At 37.2% G+C, this 19,129-nt stretch overlaps 1 protein-coding gene across 1 annotated transcript in view; it reads left to right on the forward strand.

Moving 5' to 3' along the window:
• LOC103251561 (dystrophin-like) overlaps positions 1–19,129 on the forward strand; it is a gene marked incomplete at both ends in the record, with an annotated part of 504,158 nt that overhangs the window by 151,402 nt on the left and 333,627 nt on the right. The gene's annotated exons all lie outside the window — the stretch shown is intronic.

Consider the following 19,129-nt stretch of genomic DNA (forward strand, 5'->3'; position numbering starts at 1 on the left):
ACATGACAAAAATATATTGGAGAGTGTGTTCTCTGGTGCTATACCTAGAAGGAAGAGAGGAGTGCAGGGGAGATGATGGAGAGTCTGAGATGTGATTTGGCTGCAACAGAGGCCTCAGCCAATCACATAGGAGCCCTAGAGCTGGCCTCGTTCTACAGAGCTGTCTTGAATTGCATGGGAGTTGGTCCTGGCCTTCGTATTCCTGATCAGGTCTGCCATTGCTTATGGACTGCCTCCTAAGAGCAGAGGGACAAGTTAAAAGAGTATTCTGAGGCAGAAGGCAAATTCCTAGTAAAGAACACCATTAAAAACCAGTATTCCCAGTATCCAGGGCAACCTGTGTTTTTCTCTAAAGAGAGGATCAGTATGAAGTGCCAGAATATCCACTAACAACAAATATATGAGGATGCCATCTCAATGAATCCTATACCATTTAGACAATATTCTTCAAATATGCCTAGAGAAATCCCAGAAACACACACAGTCCTTCTAGCACCTCTTCCTGTGCCATTTGCAAACAACTTTAAAAACTCTTCCATTTTTAGTTCAAAAAAAAAAAGAAATGAAAAATGGACTATGACTACCACAAGCTTTCTAGAGGGAGGAACGTTTCTTCATTTAGCTATAGTTTTAACTTTTGTTTTCACTGCATACTTTCAGTCTATTTTATTTCAGTTCCTATTCTGTTGTTGATGGAAGGTTTGCATAAGTTCTTTTGGCAATGTTAAGGCTGATTTTAACTCCCAAGGGAAAGAAACCAGACAAGTTTTTTGCTGTACCATTCTATAATTAGGCAGAACTAAAAACATCTTTGGGTTTATAGTAGTTGTTGTTTTGCCTTGTCTACTTTTCAAAGATCAAATAAATGATTGAAGCATTAAAGTATGGTGACTGGTTCTTTAGATAAAGTTGATTTTTATTTCATATCAAGTAGAAAGAAACGGAACTGGAAGGCTCACAGCCAGGGTAGCACAGTCATAATTCAATAGGAGGAATAAATGTACTTGGATTAGAAGAAGCTCTACAATCTGAGGACAGTGCATCTCATGTGCCCCTGGAGTTTCTGAACAATCATCAGAGTTAGATTTAATGACACTGGAGACTTGAAAAAGATGTGCAAGCATTGTTTTTTGTTTGTTTGTTTTTTTTTTGTCCATCTGGGACACTAAAATTGCTAGATCAGGGTGATATTTAACTAATTATGTCAGATTTATTTCTTTTTATGAGCTGTAACTTTTGGTTCCTTCAGCACATATTCGTATGCATAGTTTGTCCACATATTATCATTTATTGTTGTTTGTTCTCGTGCTGTCTCTGGTATGTTCAGTCTCAGATTCTGTAACTCTGTGAAGAGGTTGTGTTCTAACAGTTTTTTTATAAGCTTGTTGAAATCTGAACTTATAGGTTTATGCGCTCATTTAAACGACTATACACATAGTAGTGATGCGGATTTTTCAGGTCAGCCTGGGCTTCAAGAGTGTCAGATCAATGGGTCAGCCAGCCAAGTCCCAGAGAGGGTCGTGGAGGGGCTGGTAAGCCTAGCCCCACAAGTGTCAGCTCTAATGGGCTGGCAAGCCAAGCCCTGAGAGTGTTGCTGGTTTGGTGGGCCTGCAAGCCTAGCCCCCTGGGTGCCTCAACTTCGGAGTCTCGCCTTCCTCCGGCAGCTCTCTTGGTTCAGTTGGATCTATCGGCTGGTAAGTCAGCCTCTGGGGTCCATGACTTTTCTGATCTGCAGCTCTTCAGGTTGCAGCTCTTCAAGGTCAAGGTTTTTGTCTCATGCCCAGGAAGAATGAGGGACATGGACAGTTGGAAGTTGAGAAAGGATAATTTATTGAGGACAGAAAAGCTCCCACAGTGGGAGGGGGCCCAAAGGGGTTGCCCATCTAGGGCCAAAAACCTGGTGCTTATAAAGTCCTAAGTCCAAGTCGATTGGCTAGCACTAGCTGTGAGTGGTTGCTGTTCTGATTGGTTACTTTTCAATCCCAGTAGTGAGGACTTTAGCTCTAGCTTGAGAGGCTTGCAGGGAGCTTGTTTACCAACACTGAGCCTGAGAAGCCCACCAGGAGTTCACCACACTGTTACGAGAGGACCCACCTGTCTGTCTGCCTAACCTTTTTCTTCCTGTCTCAGTAGGAAGGTTCCAAAGTCAGGGCACCAAAATATATTTAACATGTAATGAACCTAAATGTAACAATAATGATCCAAAGAAAAATACTTTTAAAGACACAGTATTTATTTCCAAACAACATATATAATTCATCCACTTACATGTGTATTGAGTAACTTCTATGTGTTGGATATCATACTAGGTTCCCAGGATACAGTATAGAATAAAGTCCCTCCTTTCATGAGATATATATTCCAATTGTAAGAGAAAGACAATACACCATTAAAGAAGAAAACACATACTATCTCAATAATTATAAGTGATGTAGAGTGCAGTCTGCAGATTGATGTCAAACGGGTGTTTGCTAGAAATGCAGACTCTCAGGCTCCTTCCCGAAGCCCACTAAATCACTATCAGCAATTTTAATAGAATCTCCAGGTAATTCCTATACATATTAAAGTTTGAGAAACAGTTAATAGAGGACATGAAAGCAGGGAGCAGGGTATTACTGTCCACACCGTGGTCAGAGAAGCTCTTCTATTAAGAGAACATCAGACAGTTGATATAAGTGGAGTAAAAGTACTCCAGGCAGAGAGACCAGAGCCAGAGTCAGAGCCAAGATGGCAAAGTAGGAGCAAGGTAGAGGAATATTGAGACCAGTGAGACTAGAGCAGATGGCAAGGGAAAGAGTGGTGGAAGCAGTGAGAGATATCTGTCTTTCACAGCTACTGCCCTACTCCCTTCTCCCCAACATAAGGGCCTCATCCACCCCCCCCCCCAACTCTTTGTCTTCTCTCTACACTGTCCTTGTTTTGCCAGTAAGGAAAGTCTGGGAATGTCCTCATCTCCGAGCTATTGGTATGGGGGTGGGGGACAGAGCTACAGAGGAAGTGAGGGAGAGAAATATTTTCTCAGAAGCAAGGGCTTTTCATCACCTTCAAGCAAACTGACAGAGCTGGGCATAAAGTCAAGCTGTTAAGTACACAAACGGTGAATGAAAACAAAATCAATAGAGAGTCCGTTAGATCCAGAACTGCTTTTATTCAAATAAGATTTTTTTTTCATTAGTGGGGTGGTTTAAGTATCAGGATTAAGAATTGTTTCTATTCCTGACTTACAGAAAGTTAATCTGAAATAAACAACAAAAGAAAAAAGAAAATTTAATTTGTAATATGGTTCTGATATACAATTCTTATTTTATGTACTATATTATAATACAGTATAACTTGTAATTTTAATGTGTTTTTCCCATCACATTCCTACTACTGTGTGTATAGCTTCTCTTACATACATTATTTTATGCCCAAAATAATTGCAAAACACATATGATTGGACATAATTTTTTTAAAAAATAAGAAGCTCAAGGTTTAGAGTGGAAATAGCTAGATTAAGGCCACACAGCTGGAAGGAAAGAGAGCCAGGATTCCAATCCAACTGTGTCAGGCTCCAAGCCTGTGTTTTGTTTTGTTGCTGTGCCTTGTACTATCTCTCTGTCCAAGAACCTAATGGAAATTCCAGATACAGAGGCAGCTAGCCAGTAGTTCATGTAATTTAACTCAATCTTAGATGTGTGGAAAGTAAAGTGATATAACTTTCTGGCTCTTTTCTACTTACAGAGTAGAAGAAATCAGTTTACTTCAATTTGTTAGAACTATAAAACTTCAAACTTCAAATAATCAGTGAACTTATCATCTGGCTGAATATACTTCTTTTATATGTGTTGAAACTGAGGCCCAAAGGTGGTTGTTTTGTTTTTTTAACACTAAACCAAATTCTCTTTTGGTTACTTACTTAAATTACATAGTATAGTGGAGTAGTCCTGCCTGAGCTGTTTTAATTTGTAGGACAAAGGAGCATAGTGGAAAAAAAAAAACTTGCAGTTGTTGTTGCTTGGACAGCTGGGTGTTATCAGTTATCTATTATTTGGTAAAACCACCCCAAAACTTAATAGCTGAAAACAAATATTATTTACTTGCTCATGATTCTGTGTCTGCAGTTTGTACTTGATTATCTAGATCGCTATTCTGATTCTTGGTGTTATACATGTAGATGCAGTTATCTGGCAACTGATATGGTCTGAAAATGACTCAGATATCTGACAGCTGGCTGTTGACTGGAGAATCTTGGTTTCATCCTCCAGTAGGCTACAAGAAGCTTTGTTACATGTTATTCTCATGGTAATGTTTCAAAGGAGGGGAAGTGGAAACTACAAGATCTCTTCATGCCTAGACTTTGAAGTTTATACAGATCACTTATGCTGCAAACTAATGGTCAAAGCAAGTCCAAAGTTCAGCCCAGATTGAAGGGATGAGGAAATTACTTCATCTCTTAAAGGAAGAAGCTGCCATGTCACATTGCAAGAGGTGATGCATACTGGGATAGGGGGCTTTATTGTAGCCATCTTTAACATAAACCACTACATTGGGGAAAAGTAGATACAAAATTGATGATCAGCATCCAATGCTCTGTGTCATTGATTCTCGAATTTTACCATACATTAAAAACATCCATTTCTTATTAAAGCACAGATTGTTGATCTTCAACCCCAGGGATTCTAATTTAATATGTCTGGGGTGAGATTTACATCTCTAAAACGTTCCTGGGTAACTGATGCTGCTGATCTAATGATTACACTTTGAGAACTACTGCCACAGACCTGTGGTGAGTGGGGAAAAATAAGTCAATCCCTTCTACTACACGCAATGGGGAGTTGGATTCCAGTGAGATCCAATGCCAAAGTGAACTCCATGTTATTTCAGCAGCTCCGCTTCCCCTCCCTTCTCCTCACCAAGGACTTTGTAGCTTAGAAGAGATGGACAGCACACTAAACCAGGCAGTATTTGCCCAGCAGAGCAGCTCAGTGTTCCTGGCAGAGACCTGTGGGGAGAATAGCCATATGTTCCTCTAGAGACACTCAGAATCATTTAGGTAGACAGGACTTTGCATGGGTCTGAAGGCCTGCATGGCAGATGGAGACAAAGAGCCAGCAAATCTGGTTGTAAATGTCAATGTGAATCCTTTCTTATCCACAAGCTGCTGGGCCTGAGAACATTAATGTTCTACAATACCAGATTTAGCATTTGTGAAAGAAATTGCATATAGATATGCTTAGTGTAAAGACTCCAAATCTGTAAATTTGATTCAAATGTCTCAGTGTAATAACTGTGGGATACATGACCACTGTATATAGACATATAGAAGTGCCAATTAATAGAGGTTTCCAGTTGATTAAACACTGGTAAAACCATCTCTTCCTATAATTAATTTTGGAGAGAGCAAGTCTCAAGTGTAATTAGGAAAGCACAGCATTGGAGGTCAGAAACCTAAATTCTAATCTCAGTTATGCTACCAACTAGGGAAGGGATTAACACACTTTCAGCAAAGGGCCAAATAGTAAGTATTTTCAATTTTGTAGGTCATGCAGTCAAATCTGCCATTGTATACTAAAAGCAGCCATATCATAGTCAATATGTAAATAAAGGGGCATGGCTGTATTCCAATAACCCTTTTGCAGAAAGGAGGCAGATAGGTCAAATTTGACCCTTAGTGCCCTATTCATATCTGTTCAGCACTCATCCTTCTTGTATACCCTGAAGCGTCTAACTACAAGTACCTTTGGCTCTCTGAATCCTTTCTCTGGTCACAAGAGAAGTTTTCCCATCTGCAGAGCAGACTGAATGCTGGGGGTAGACATCCCCAAAATAGCACTTAACCACCACTGGACAGAAGTTGATAGATAAATATCCCATCTTCTTCACCCCTTGGGTAGGACATCTCCCATGCATGTTCCACATCAACAGTGTCCTGTAAGTTGAGCAGTTGCCCACAGTGATAAACCTGCTTATTAGTATGCCCTGTATAGACTTCCTGGTCATTCTTATTCATTTCCCTCTTCTTCTAACCATGGCTTTCTGGAATCACCTCCCAATTAAACTCATTGTATTTAAATCTTTGTTTCAGGGTCTACTGCTGGGAGAACCTAAATTAATATAACTCTTAGGATTAGTGACACATTTATATATTTTAAATGAGTTATGTTGTGATTTCCATTTTACATATGAGATAACCAAGGGTCAGAAAGATTAAACAATTTGTCCAAGGTTACAAAGCTATTTAGTGAGAGAATGGGTATTCAAAAATAAATATCTATGATTCCAAAGCTTATGCTATTAATCAGTACATCATATCTTAAGCAGTTATTTATCTTCATTTGAAATTTTTGAAGACTATATTTAAATTCACTATCAAATAGTCATACAGAAGGATAGATATACATTTATTATTTGAACTTCAACTGCCTCTCCAAAGTTGAATAAAGCATTCCATTGTCATTTCAGTAACACTTTAAATATCTAGGCGGATTGATAAAAGTCTGGGGTTAATTGGAGCCTAAATGCAATCTTGGCATACTACTATTTATTTGTTTGGCTTAAATTGCAAGAAAACGATGAATTTATCATGAAAAAGCCTTCATTTATCTGCAATGATTATAATTTTTTGTGAAAACGACCTTCAATTATCTGCAGTGAAGGAAAAAGGGAGGATGGCAATTAGTTCTCACATTCTTACCCCCCTCTTGGGTCTCAATTCTTTTTAAAAACATGGGAGTGTGTCAATCATACCCTTTTCTTTCTAGTTTTGTTTGTGTTTCCACTGTTGATTCTGCTTCAGCTGAACATTTAAGACAAGGAATGTCAGTTTCACTAGAGCCATATCTTTCTTTGTCTCATTAACAGATGGTATCTGTGCTGAAAACACCTAGAACATGGCTGTACCATTGTTGCTTTTATAGTTACAACTTCTAAACCTTGAAAACTTCCTCAAAGTCTAATACACCAGGAGTAAGTTTTTGTAGGAAAAAAATGAGAAAACCTTTAATGAGTTATAATAACAGACTGATAAATCAATTTTAAACCTTCCCCCAATATATTTCTAAGCCTTGAGCTCCTAGAGAGTCACCGACTCTTGGCATTAATTAATTAATATTTAAATATAATTTAAACTTTTAAATAAAGTTTGAATACAATTTAAAAATCATATGTGTATGCATCAGTGAGGTGAGGGTGCTTGAAATATAATAGATGTGTCACATTGTACAAGGAAAGTGACAACAGTAAGCCCTCGCTGGGGAAGCTCTGGTATTACTCACAAAGATCAGAAGCAAGTCTTTCTATGTAGACAGAAGTCCCTGGTCCAAGGCCAGGTTCTTCCATAATGCTTCCTGGTTAACAGGGAAGGCACAACAGTGGTGTCATTGTTAACATCCTAGACAGTGATAGACTGTGAAACCTCGAGTATTTAGATGTTAATTATCCATTTTGTGATGATGAAGTTCTCTTTCTTCTCCTTCTCTTAACCTTTTGGCAGTTTTATTGCTTGGTTACCATCTCCGGTTAGTGCTGTGCTTTGGGGCCTGAACTGGCAAAGGAAGAGAAGCTCTAATCCATCATTTCTAATGCTTGTTGGAAGCTTTCCTGGAAGTTTCTGTGTGTGTGTGTGTGTGTGTGTGTGTGTGTGTGTGTAAGAGGAGGAGAAGGAAGAGGAGGATGATGAGGAAAAAAAGACTAACATCAGTTCTGATCATTATTTTTGGATTACCCATGTGCTTCATTTTAACAAAAATAAAGTGTTATTACAGTAAAATTACCTTAACCTACTTATATTTTTTAACCACCTCCAAGAAAGAACTTTTGTTTGGAATCAGTATAGAGTATACCATAATGTTGAATGTCAAGGACAAATTAGAACTATTTAAACATATTCATGAGAATAGGTGCCCTATACTTCACAACAGAAAACCAACATCTATTCCTAATATTTCCTAAAACTTCACTGAATAGTTTTAAAATTGAATATAACTTCAAAGCCAGAAGATTTTTTAAAAATTGTAGCTGTTTTGCACTTACATTGTAGATTTTGAGATTGTGATCTGAAAAGTATTTGAGAGGTCATTGATTCTTTCCCACTGTCTCTGGAAAGGCACTCTTTTGTAGAAGCAATCTTAAGAAGGTTAACTGCCAACTTTCTTCCTAAAAAGTGAAGTGTATGTGCAGTTCCGCCAATGCTGCTATGCTCAACAGTCTTTCAACTGCCTAACTCAAGTTGCAGTTACTGTCTAAATTAATTTTTTGAATAAGAAAAGTACGTTTAAGCTTACTATGCATTTCAAGAGTATTTCTTTGTTCTTTGAAGTCTGTTTTTAATCTCTCTTCAAACTTCCCTTTTCAAGCATAAATCAGCTGAGTTTTCATGGCCTGTCAACAAAAAAGCTGTTTCTCAAATGTTTAAACATCTCTCTGGCAACCTCTCCTACCCTCCCAAGTTTGTTTTCCATGTTGTAAGCTTCAGAATTGGATGCTATTCCACAATTTACTGGTCTACCCGTGCCTCAGTCACATTACAAAGTCTATATACCCTTTTTTAACCTTTACATGTTCATACCATGTATGTTTAGCTTTTATTCAATGACTAAGCAAGTACATTTATTTTAGAGTTGGATCAAAGAAGTCAACCTTTCATGTTATTATAATACCAAGGAGATTAAGTGTTTATATGTTTGTCCAGCTGTTTTGAGTTATGTTCTTATTTGTTAAACAGAGGTTCAAAAGAAAAGCCACTGTGGAACCTGAACACAACCTTATATCTCCTGATTTTGATTTCAGTGCTCTTCAGTATACTTATAAATCTCAACTTTTTTTTCCTGCTGAAACACAGCTGACAAAGATGTTTATCTTCATAATCTGATTGGTAAATCTTGTTTTTCTTAAGATTATAGTGCTGATCAAATAAGGATATTCTGTGGCTTTGATGCAAATCTTTCAGGCCAGATCTAACCCCCATCTCATTCGTAAACTCCAATTCTTGACTGTGTCTTGAAATCCAATTTGAGAACTTCTGCTTTACATGCTATCTTACTCTTAAAAATGTATACAGTTTGTTTTTTCTCTTGTCCTCAATATTTTTATGAAAATATGTTTTCATTTCCAAGGTGCATACCAGTCCAAGATGAGTTCATTAGATAAACACTTAACCTAGGTATCCTAAAATTTAGGTAAAATTGCTAGCAGCACTAACTACACCAGAGGCTAAATTGCAATATAAACTTACAATAGGAAAAATAAGTCAGAATTTGAATACCTTTAATTCCTGCTTCTGGAATAATTATTGCACCTTTAAAAAAAATCACTATTGTTCTCCAACATTAAAAAGCAGGAAATAAATAACATGCCACTATAAATATAGGAAACAATATTGAAATTTTTAAAATTGTCAATCTCCAATATCACTTTAATTTCCAAGAATTGTTCTTTTAAAAAAAATAGGGATAAAAGATATACATAAACTTTCTGTAATGTTTACTGTGTATTATAAGTAGAGGAGGTGGTTTTGCTAGTAAGAATAATTATTTCCTTGATTATTAGCGTATTTTTTAACCCTATGATTTGGTGATCAGCATTATTGTTTACTAAGTCCAGTATGATCAAAAGAGAAATCCTATTATTTTTATTGCTGAGTCTTATTTCTTTAAGGTAAAATACATCCTTTTCTTTTGAACCTGTACTCTGTGTTTAACAATAAGAACATAACTCAAAATTGAATTGTGTACTTCGATTTGAGTTTTTTTTTCAAGGTCAGGACCCAGTTTCACAAGAAGTTTTATTTTTTCCGATACAGCTGATATCCACTCCCACCAGCTGAAAGACAAACTTGTCTAATAAAGCTTTCAGATTCAATTTGCTCTCTGCATACAGCTCGAGGAATCTCTGGAGGTCACTCACAGCATGTGTTGCAACCCCAACAGGGAGAAGTAATGAAAAGACTCTGGTTAAAAAGCTGACACTACCCCTTCCAAGCTCCTTGAATGTGAATATAATAAGCAAGTTTATATACACAAATCTCTATGATTCTGGGAATTTCCATCTTGATCTCTGACTCCAAGAAACATTTGAATGCATAGATTTGTATCTATTATTTGTGTGAATAAATGCTTCATATTGAAGAAAATATGGTTTAACAACAAAGGTCTGATGTAAATCAGGCAAAACAACATTGTCACTTCATGTTTAACTCTTTTAGAGGGTCTTTAAGGTCTCACAGTTTAGTTCTAGTCCAGCAGTGCATAGGCATATCATAGCTGTTCTTAAAAATAATACCTGTTTTCATTTCAGTTATTCCCCCTGGCTTTTGCATTGACCCAAATATACCTAATATTTATCTTAGCACTAACATGCATTAATGCTTTGTTCTGTACCAGGTATTTTGCTAAGTATTCTTCATGCATTCAAATGTTTATGAGATAGGTACCATGTTATTTTTCCTTTGTTAACACCGGAGGAAACTAAAGACTAGAGAGAATGGTTATCCCAAAGATACCCAGCTAGTCAGTGGGCACAGCATGGCCCTGAACCTGAATCTTTTTATTATTCATGCCTGTCTTTTACATTTATGTTAAGCATACTGTATCTTGGTCATGCAGTCCAGGGATAAAGGCTCTATATGCTGTAGAATCATTTCTACCATCTTGTTCGTGCTTTTGCATATATTTTCCAAGTGAAATTCAATAATTATACTTTTCTTCTTTTTTCTCTTGCATGACGTCTAACTCTTATATTAAATGTAATACTAAGCTTAGAGCTATTAAAGTGATTCCAGTATGAAGAAGTACAGTTTCTTTTATCTCCCCTTCCCCCCCCCCCCCTTTTTTTCTGCTCCTCTTGAAGTTAAGAGTCCATTTGGGATGGAAAAAGACTTTGAGATGATAGACCTAATTCTCCCACAGTGTTAGTATTTAGCTTTATTTATTCTCCCAGTTCTGTATCTGTCATTTCAATGTCAAACAACCAGTAAAGCAGCAGAATTATAAAAAGTCGATCTGGAAAAGACTATAAGGTGCTATAGTCCAACACCCTTTTGCAAGTCAAAACCAATTAAGAAAATGTATTTAAACATCACTTCAATTAATCTTTTCTTAAAGAATACCATAGGTCATTGCCTTACTAGACTCTGGTGTGGCCATGTGCTCTTTGACCTGTGGCTGCTGCCATCCTTCTTGGCTTTAGCCCCTTTCCCTGCCTTGGGGAGGTGAATTTCCTCTTTCTCTCTCTAATTTACTTTTTAAATAAACGATATTTTCCAATCTAAAAAAAAGCCGCAACTTTGAAAATTTGTATGTGTGTGTTCAGACCTGTTTTTATGAAAATATCTCTAGTGTTTTCTTGGTTTAATAGCTATGGTGAATAAGTGGACCCTATTGCCTACTACAGAATGAAATCATATAAATTAATATTGACTAAGGTTTCTTCCAACCAAGCATTAAACCAAAACCTAGGGTTCATCACGTCTTCTGGCAAACTTCCCCTTTTTCTCTCAAAAAAGAATTTTCTCCAATATGTCCTCATACTTCTTTTTGTCCTCATCCCCAATTTTCACCAGTCTATTACCTTTGCCCTATTTAGGCTTCATATACTGAGTTCCTTCTTGAATAAAAGGTTCTATGGTTTTAAAATATTAAAAGCCATTGGACTAGATGATAATGAAACTCTAGAAAAATACAAGGGAGTAAAGTCAATAGCATTGTTACAGCTCATTAAAATGAATACCACTGACCTCTCTACTAGCCAGTGTCCCACTTAAGCATGCTTCTAGACTGAAATGTATTTTTCCCTTCTGGATAACTCTGAAGCATGGTACGAAAAGCCAGTGTGAGCAAGGCCACGGGGCCAAATGGATTAAGATGAATGAGTGGGCAGAAAAGATGAGGTCAATAATAAGCCATATTAAGGGATGCACAGACAGGGATAAATTAGAGGTATCAGAATAACTAAATAAATACTAAATTTGGTCAGACTGTCACACGAACATCAACTAAAATGGGTTCTGACTATAGTTGGCAAATCCAAAATGGAGAAAACAAAACATTGAGATCTGTCTAATCATAAACAACAAAATTATTTACATGCATATATAATCTACCTTGATCTCAAAAATATTCCTGAAGAATATGATTATCATTTTGCTGCAGGTGAGGAAACTGAATAAAAGGAGATTCAGGATGTAAGCTTTTTGCTTCCTATTTCTAGTCCATTGTTCTTCTAACTCCAGTAGTGTGAACGGAAATTTATTCACCAAATCATAACACATTGCAATTAGGGGATGCCTTTTGAAACTTGGAAAGTATGATTTGAGACCAAAAAAATCACTGTTTATAAAGTAAATTATTGGTTTCTAGAATTTATTATTGCAGTAGGAGGTAGAGGTTAATATGAATCACCTCAAGAAGGTTTAAAATCAGTGTTTTGCCAATTTTGTCTGTAAAAATCAAATAGTAAATACTTTTTGCTTTGCAAGTCAGATCTCTGTCGAAGTCACTCAGTTATACTACTGAAGTGCAAAAGCAGCCATTGACAGTTCATAAATGAGTGAGCCTGGCTGCATTCCAATAAAACTTTATTTACAAGAGTAGGAGTTGGGTCAGATTTGGCTCACAAGCTGCAGTTCACTGACCCCTGTTTTAACTACTAGCTTATAAATTCGTAGTAGCTAATAAGAGGAATAGAATGTTGAATGTATCTCTCTAATCTTTTTAAGACTTCCTCCAGGAAGAAAAATATTTCTTATCAACAGTGTGTGTAAGGCTAGCTCAGAAACAAGAATACTATTTGCTTAGAATAGTGTGGAACTTTTTAAAGCCATTCATGGTAAGAATAAAGAGATGTTGTAAAATACTTGGTACAACTATTAAGAGTGTTCCACTATCATTTGAAAAAAAGATTAATAGTAGGTATATTAATGGACTTGAACCTAAAAAAATGTCCCCACTGGAGAACATTTTCCTACCTCAGCAGCAAAAAATAAAAAGATAGGGAACAACTAGACTTAAAATTTGTTTTTATTCTTATAAACATAAGTTCCATACAGTTAGATATTGAGGTATCCTTAGATCTATCCAAATAATCACTTCTATATTATGTAAAATCTAATTACTGATCATAGATCTAGGGATGACAGTGTTATACATTACATCTGAGTTTTCTTTGACCCTTGGAATGGTTAGCACACTTCTATTAAGGTGGAATGGTCTCCCTAAGTAACATCATAGAGCAACAGACCAATATTTAAATAATAATTTAAAAAGAGATAAAATATGTAGTTAAAATCAGTAGGAGAAGTCACCATTAGGGGGATGAGAAGTCATTTTCCAAACACTCTTTTACTTTTTTCTTTCTTTTTTTTCTTTTTCTTTTTTTTTTTTTTTTTTTGAGCATGCATTTCATTGACAAAAACTTATTACTGGTAAATTCCTTCTCCAACTGTGGGTTACTCATTTGTATTCTTAATTTGTCGGTACACTGATTTGAGGCTTACTGTGTATCTGTGTATGCTCTTCTGTGTTAGATGCTAAGGACATATTATTGATCAAGATAAGCACAGTTCTTTGACTTATAGAAAGTAAGAAAATTACATAACTATATATGATAAATACTAGGATATAAAATACTATGTAAGAACCAGTAGGACCAACCTAACCCAGTCTGGAGTGGTACAATAGAGAGCTGTTAAGGGAAGCTTTCTAAAAAAAGGAACTTTGAAGAATATGTAGATATACCTAGGCAAATACGCAAGGGGAGTGTTCTAGGCAGGAGAAACAGCACAAGTAGAGGTTGGAGGCGTGACGGAGCCTGGCACTTCCTTAAAAATCCCAGTTGGAGTGGGTAATGGGTGAGGAATGATGCATCAGGGAGGAGGCTCTGGATGAGGCTGGAAATGAAGGCATGTTGCTAAATTGCTTTTTAAGGCATGTTAGAGAAATCAAGCACATTTCATTTGAAGGGCAATTGAAAGCCACTGAAGTGCTTTAAAAAGACTAGTGACATAAACATATTTGGGTTTTAGAGGGATTGCTCTGGCCAAACAGTAGAAAATGGATTGGATAAGAGTACCACTGGAAGCTGATCTAGTAGCTCAGTTGGGAGATAACGATGACCTAAATAAGAAAAGTGAGAAAAGGAATGAAGACAAAGTGGACAGATTTAAGCAATGCTTGGCATGTAGAAACAACAGGACCTGGTAACTGACTGTACATAGAGGGGAGCAGCATTGAGAACTCAAATAGAACACCCAGGCATTTGGCTTGACTTTCTGGCTTGGTGGTGGTAGCAATCACTAAAATATGTACTACTTTAGAGTTCAGGGGGGACCATGAGTTCAATATTAGACATAATTGGTTTTGAGATGCTTGCAAGACCACTAAGTAGACTGGAGACCAGGCATATGAGTTGGGAGACAGGTTCAGATTAACAATATAGATGCCAGAATTATCAACATAAATGATAAAACATAAAGCTCAAGAGCAAGATCACCAAGGGAATGTATATACAATGAGCAAAGGAGAAGAGTTAGACCAGAATCTGAAGGAATTCCTACATTTGACATCTAGAGTAAAGTGAGGCAGCAAAGGAGACTGAGAGAGTGGCTAAAATCAGAAATAGAAAATCAGGGAGGTTTAAAGCCAGACTTTCAAGAAGTTTCTCTCTAACTGGGTGGAGAAAGGATGCAGGAATTAGTAAGTATGATTTCTCCATGGTTATTTTGCCAGACAGATGCAATAAAAGTATATTGGAGCAAGGGAATTAATAACATCTAGAAATTATTGTCAGTAATGACTACAGGGTTGATTGAAGTGATGGACCATCACATCACAGCTAGAGAAGACAGCAGGTGAAAAAAGTACCAGGGGAAAGAAGTCAGGAGAATCGTTACTTCTAAAGAGATGTAATAGGTTGTGCTGTGGGAAACACAAGGATGAGTTTAAGTTATGGGCAATATTTTATTTCTTGATTGGGGTGGTATTTACATGGATTGTATGTTCTATGGAATCACTTATAGGTAATAACAATCAACTGAAAAAAAAAAAAAAACCTTCCCAATCGTTTTCATCACAATTGTAGCAGATGCCTCTGGTACCTGAAGTCACAGGCCATTGATCCACATCAGATTGCAGCTGTAGTTGCAGTGGGTAGTCCTGTATGAGTTCAGGCTTACCTTTCACTGACAGCATCCCATGTCAAAAGAATGGCTCTCATTTTCCACTTTCTGTCTAAGGAACTTCTAGGATATGCCAGGAGCTCACAAATGTAAGCTCATCCAGCCCAGAAGTTGTGGTGGGTAAACAACCATCAACCAATGGAGATGGGAGCAAGCCCATGAATACATTTTTAACTTCCACTCCTTCAGGGAGAAATTTTCTGTTTCTCAGGAACATAGAAAATTTCTGGCAAAATATAGCCCATAGTAGTGATCATCCTTAGGAAATAAAAATGAAAGACTATTAATAATGTAAGACGGAGGAGGAGGAAATGACAATCAAATGTATATTATCAAGGTCACTACTATGGGATGTATTTTGCCAGTCTTTTGACATGGGATGCGGTCAGCCAAAGGTATGTCTGAGCTCTAGATATTATTAATTCCCTTGCTCCAACATGCTTTTATCACATCTACCTGGTAAAACAAAGAAGGAAACCTTGAGCCAAGGACCAGGGATCATCTGGAAACAAAACAAAAGGAAGTGCTAAAGAAAATAAGTGGAAAAGAGAAGTAGAGAATGAGTGGTGATGGTTGCATGTTTATTGCAGCACTATTTACAATAGCAAAAACATGGAACCAACCATTCTGCCCATTGAAACTGGATTTTTAAAATGTGGTAAATATATATGATAGAATATTACGCAGCCATAAAGAAACACAAAATTATAGGCTTTGCAGCAACTTGGATGAATTTAGAGTCTAAAATACTCAGATTTATCACAGAAACAAAAAACTGAGTACCATATGTTCTCACTCAGAAGTGGACCCTGAACATTTACCATAATACTATAAGAAAGGGATTGGCAGTAGCCAGAAACTGCCAGGAGAGGAAGGGAGGGGAGGCACATAACATTAATAAGGGTACCTGATCTCAAATCAGGCAAAGTGGGTACCAAAGGTAGGCCCAAACTTTACCTGTACAATGACTACTGGTATAACTAATTCTAAATTGCACCCCACATCTTTAAAATAAAATAAATTTTTTAAAAGAATGAGTAGTGGTAGTGAAAAAGGAGGTATGCAAAGAAATGGAAATGAAGATGTAATAAACTGGTTTTGTGTTCCAGAGTGCTAACAAAACAGAAGAGTTAAAGATCTTGCCCAAGTTTTCATAATGAGCTAAGAGCTTTTTTTTTTTTTTTTTGAGTTGGAGTCTCACTCTGTCACCCAGACTGGAGTGCAGTGGCCACTTCCAGCCACCGCAGCCTTGACCTGCTGGGCTCCGGCGATTCCTCCGCCTCAGCCTTCCAAGTAGCCAGAATTACAGGCCTGTGCTACCACGCCTGGCTGATTTTCTTATTTATTGTAGAGATGAGGTCTTGCTGCCCAGGCGGGTCTCGAACCCACGGGCTCAGGCAATCCACTCACCTCAGCCTCCCAAAGGCACGGGATTACAGGCTGAGCCACCGAGCCGGGCCAAGAGCTTATTTTTAATAGACTCTAGCCCAACTTGCATCTCTCTCTCTCTCTCTCTCTCTCTCACTCTTGCTCTTTATCTGGCTCTATTTTTATCACCTTTAACATTATCTAAAATGATTTTAAGTGTGTGTTTCTTGTCTCTTTTCTTTATCATGTAAACTCCACAACGTCACTGTCTGTGCCATGTTTACCACTGGATTTCCGGTGTCTAGAATGGCGCCCAGACCAAGGTTACCAAAATGTGTGTTGTCAAATGATTCTCAATCCAGTGATGCCTGCACTACATGGTGCTACCACTTTTAATCTTTAAAAAGTCATTCCATGTGGAATTTGAATCATTTTTCCAATTTTAGGTTTTATAACCTGTTTATTTCCTCCATCTTTGCTACATATCTATGTACTTATTTTTCTCAGCTCTCTTCTCCTCACACTTTTCCTCTGACTTCCTCTCTGCTACAAATTATACCCGGAAAAAGACTAGAGTCACTTTTTATTGATTTTGATGTCAGTGCTTTGAGTGACAACTCCATGTGGAGAACGTTGAACCTCCTGCTGGCTCACTGTTTGCTTTGAAAAAAAAATGCTCATCTTCTTCCTAAATCCACTGGGTAAATTTATGCTCACAAAAAGGACAAAACCTCTAGTATAAAAACTGTATGAGCATCAGAAGTATTGGTTTTGCCTTGATTTCTAGATTCAAAGCATCATAGAAGTTTAAAAGGTAGAAGTTGATGTGTTTTCATCATTCAATCCAATTTTTTACCAAATTATTTTATAGTTTGAATGTCAGAACCATGAAGTGTCTTTCTAGTGTCTTATCATCCTTAATGTTTCCACCTGTAAGAGAAGAGCAAAAATATTGTTTGAGAATAAAAATATTGCAGAAGTAGAAACATTTATTTCAAAGGGTTTGTTTGTTTATTTGTTTGTTTTTGTGGCCACATCGCCCCTGTCTTCAGCTCTCCTCACTGAAGACTGTTTTTCTGAAACAAATTGGTTGGTCATTTCCAATTCTTCCTTCCTGTAAGTTTTTCCGGTTCTTTATATTTCATTGAAACATATCCCTTGTGTCCTTTGATTTTTCTTCTCAGTCTTTCATTTTTTACTTTCTTTGTCATTCTGTATGACAGAATCTGCCACCCCAAATTCCAAAGTATATTTATCTACCAGTGTGTAATCTTCTGTCACACGTACTCTTTAGAGATCTGTTTATTTTCAAAGTTTCTACACTGTCTTTCTTATTTCTTAGATTGTTCCTTGAGTTTGACTTATTAATTTATTAACATATTAGATCAGTTAATTCCATGTTCTATGCATATTTTACCTAACATTCTTGGTATAAATCATTTTTCTTTTAAATTTCACCACACCATATTAAGTCAGAAGTTGTATTAATCTACTAGGCAAAATTTCATTAATTATTTTGCCCTTTGCTAGACTTCTGTAATCTTACCTTCAGTGCCTCTGATGGTCTTAACCAAGCATCACCCATCCCCCTTCAATCTAAATTCTCTATTGTATTGGTTTCTGAGATTGCACATTCTTGTCCTTTGTATTGTGTTATTTTGAATGTTTTCAGTGATCTTTCTGGTCACTTTCAGCCATTTCCACTTAGTTCACTTTTTTTTCCTGTGAGCTCTTTAAGTGTTAATGACACCTGAAACTTTACCTATGCCAAATCTCCATCTCCTTATATCCAGAATCCTGGCTGATAGGTCATCACCTGTGCTGAATTTATTATCAAATTTTTCCCTTTTTTATCTTGGTAAACAACATATAACCAGAAATATACCATCTGTCTTCATCCATTTATGTTGCTATAAAGGAATATCTAAGACCGAGTAATTTATAAAGAAAAGAAAAGGTTTATTTGGCTCACAGTTTTGCAAGTCATTCCTGAAGCATGGTGCCAACATCTACAGATCAGGGCCTCAGGCTGCTTCCACTTATGGTAGAAGGCAAAGGGGAACCAATGTATGCAGAGATCACATGGCTAAAAAGAGTAGGAGGAAGTACCAGGCTCTTTTTAGCAACCAGCTCTTGTAGGACCTAACAGAACGAGAGCTATCCCACCCCCAGGGAGAGTATTAATCTATTCATGTGAAACCCACCCCTATGACACAGACATCTCCCATTAAGCCCCACATTTAACATTGAAGATCAAATCTCAATATGAGATTTGAAGGGGACAACATCCAAACTACAGCACCATCTTAACTCAAATAATTTTAATACCAATTCGATGTGTTAGAGAATTTAAGATACAGACTACTGAAATTTGCCCATGATTGTCTCAAGTTCAACTTCTGTTTCAACTCCAGACTTATATTATCACCCTCTGATCAACTGTCACACAAATGTTCCATAGATATTTCTAGCTCAGGACACCCAAAATCGATGTTATCATCATTATCTGAAAATCTATTCCTAGCCAGGCTCGGTGACTCAGCCTGTAATCCCATGCCTTGGGAGGCTGAGGTGAGTGGATTGCCTGAGCCCGCGGGTTCGAGACCTGCC

This window comes from Carlito syrichta, unplaced genomic scaffold, assembly GCF_000164805.1.
Source record: "Carlito syrichta isolate Samal-C Ts95f unplaced genomic scaffold, Tarsius_syrichta-2.0.1 Scaffold58783, whole genome shotgun sequence".
NCBI lineage: Eukaryota > Metazoa > Chordata > Mammalia > Primates > Tarsiidae > Carlito > Carlito syrichta.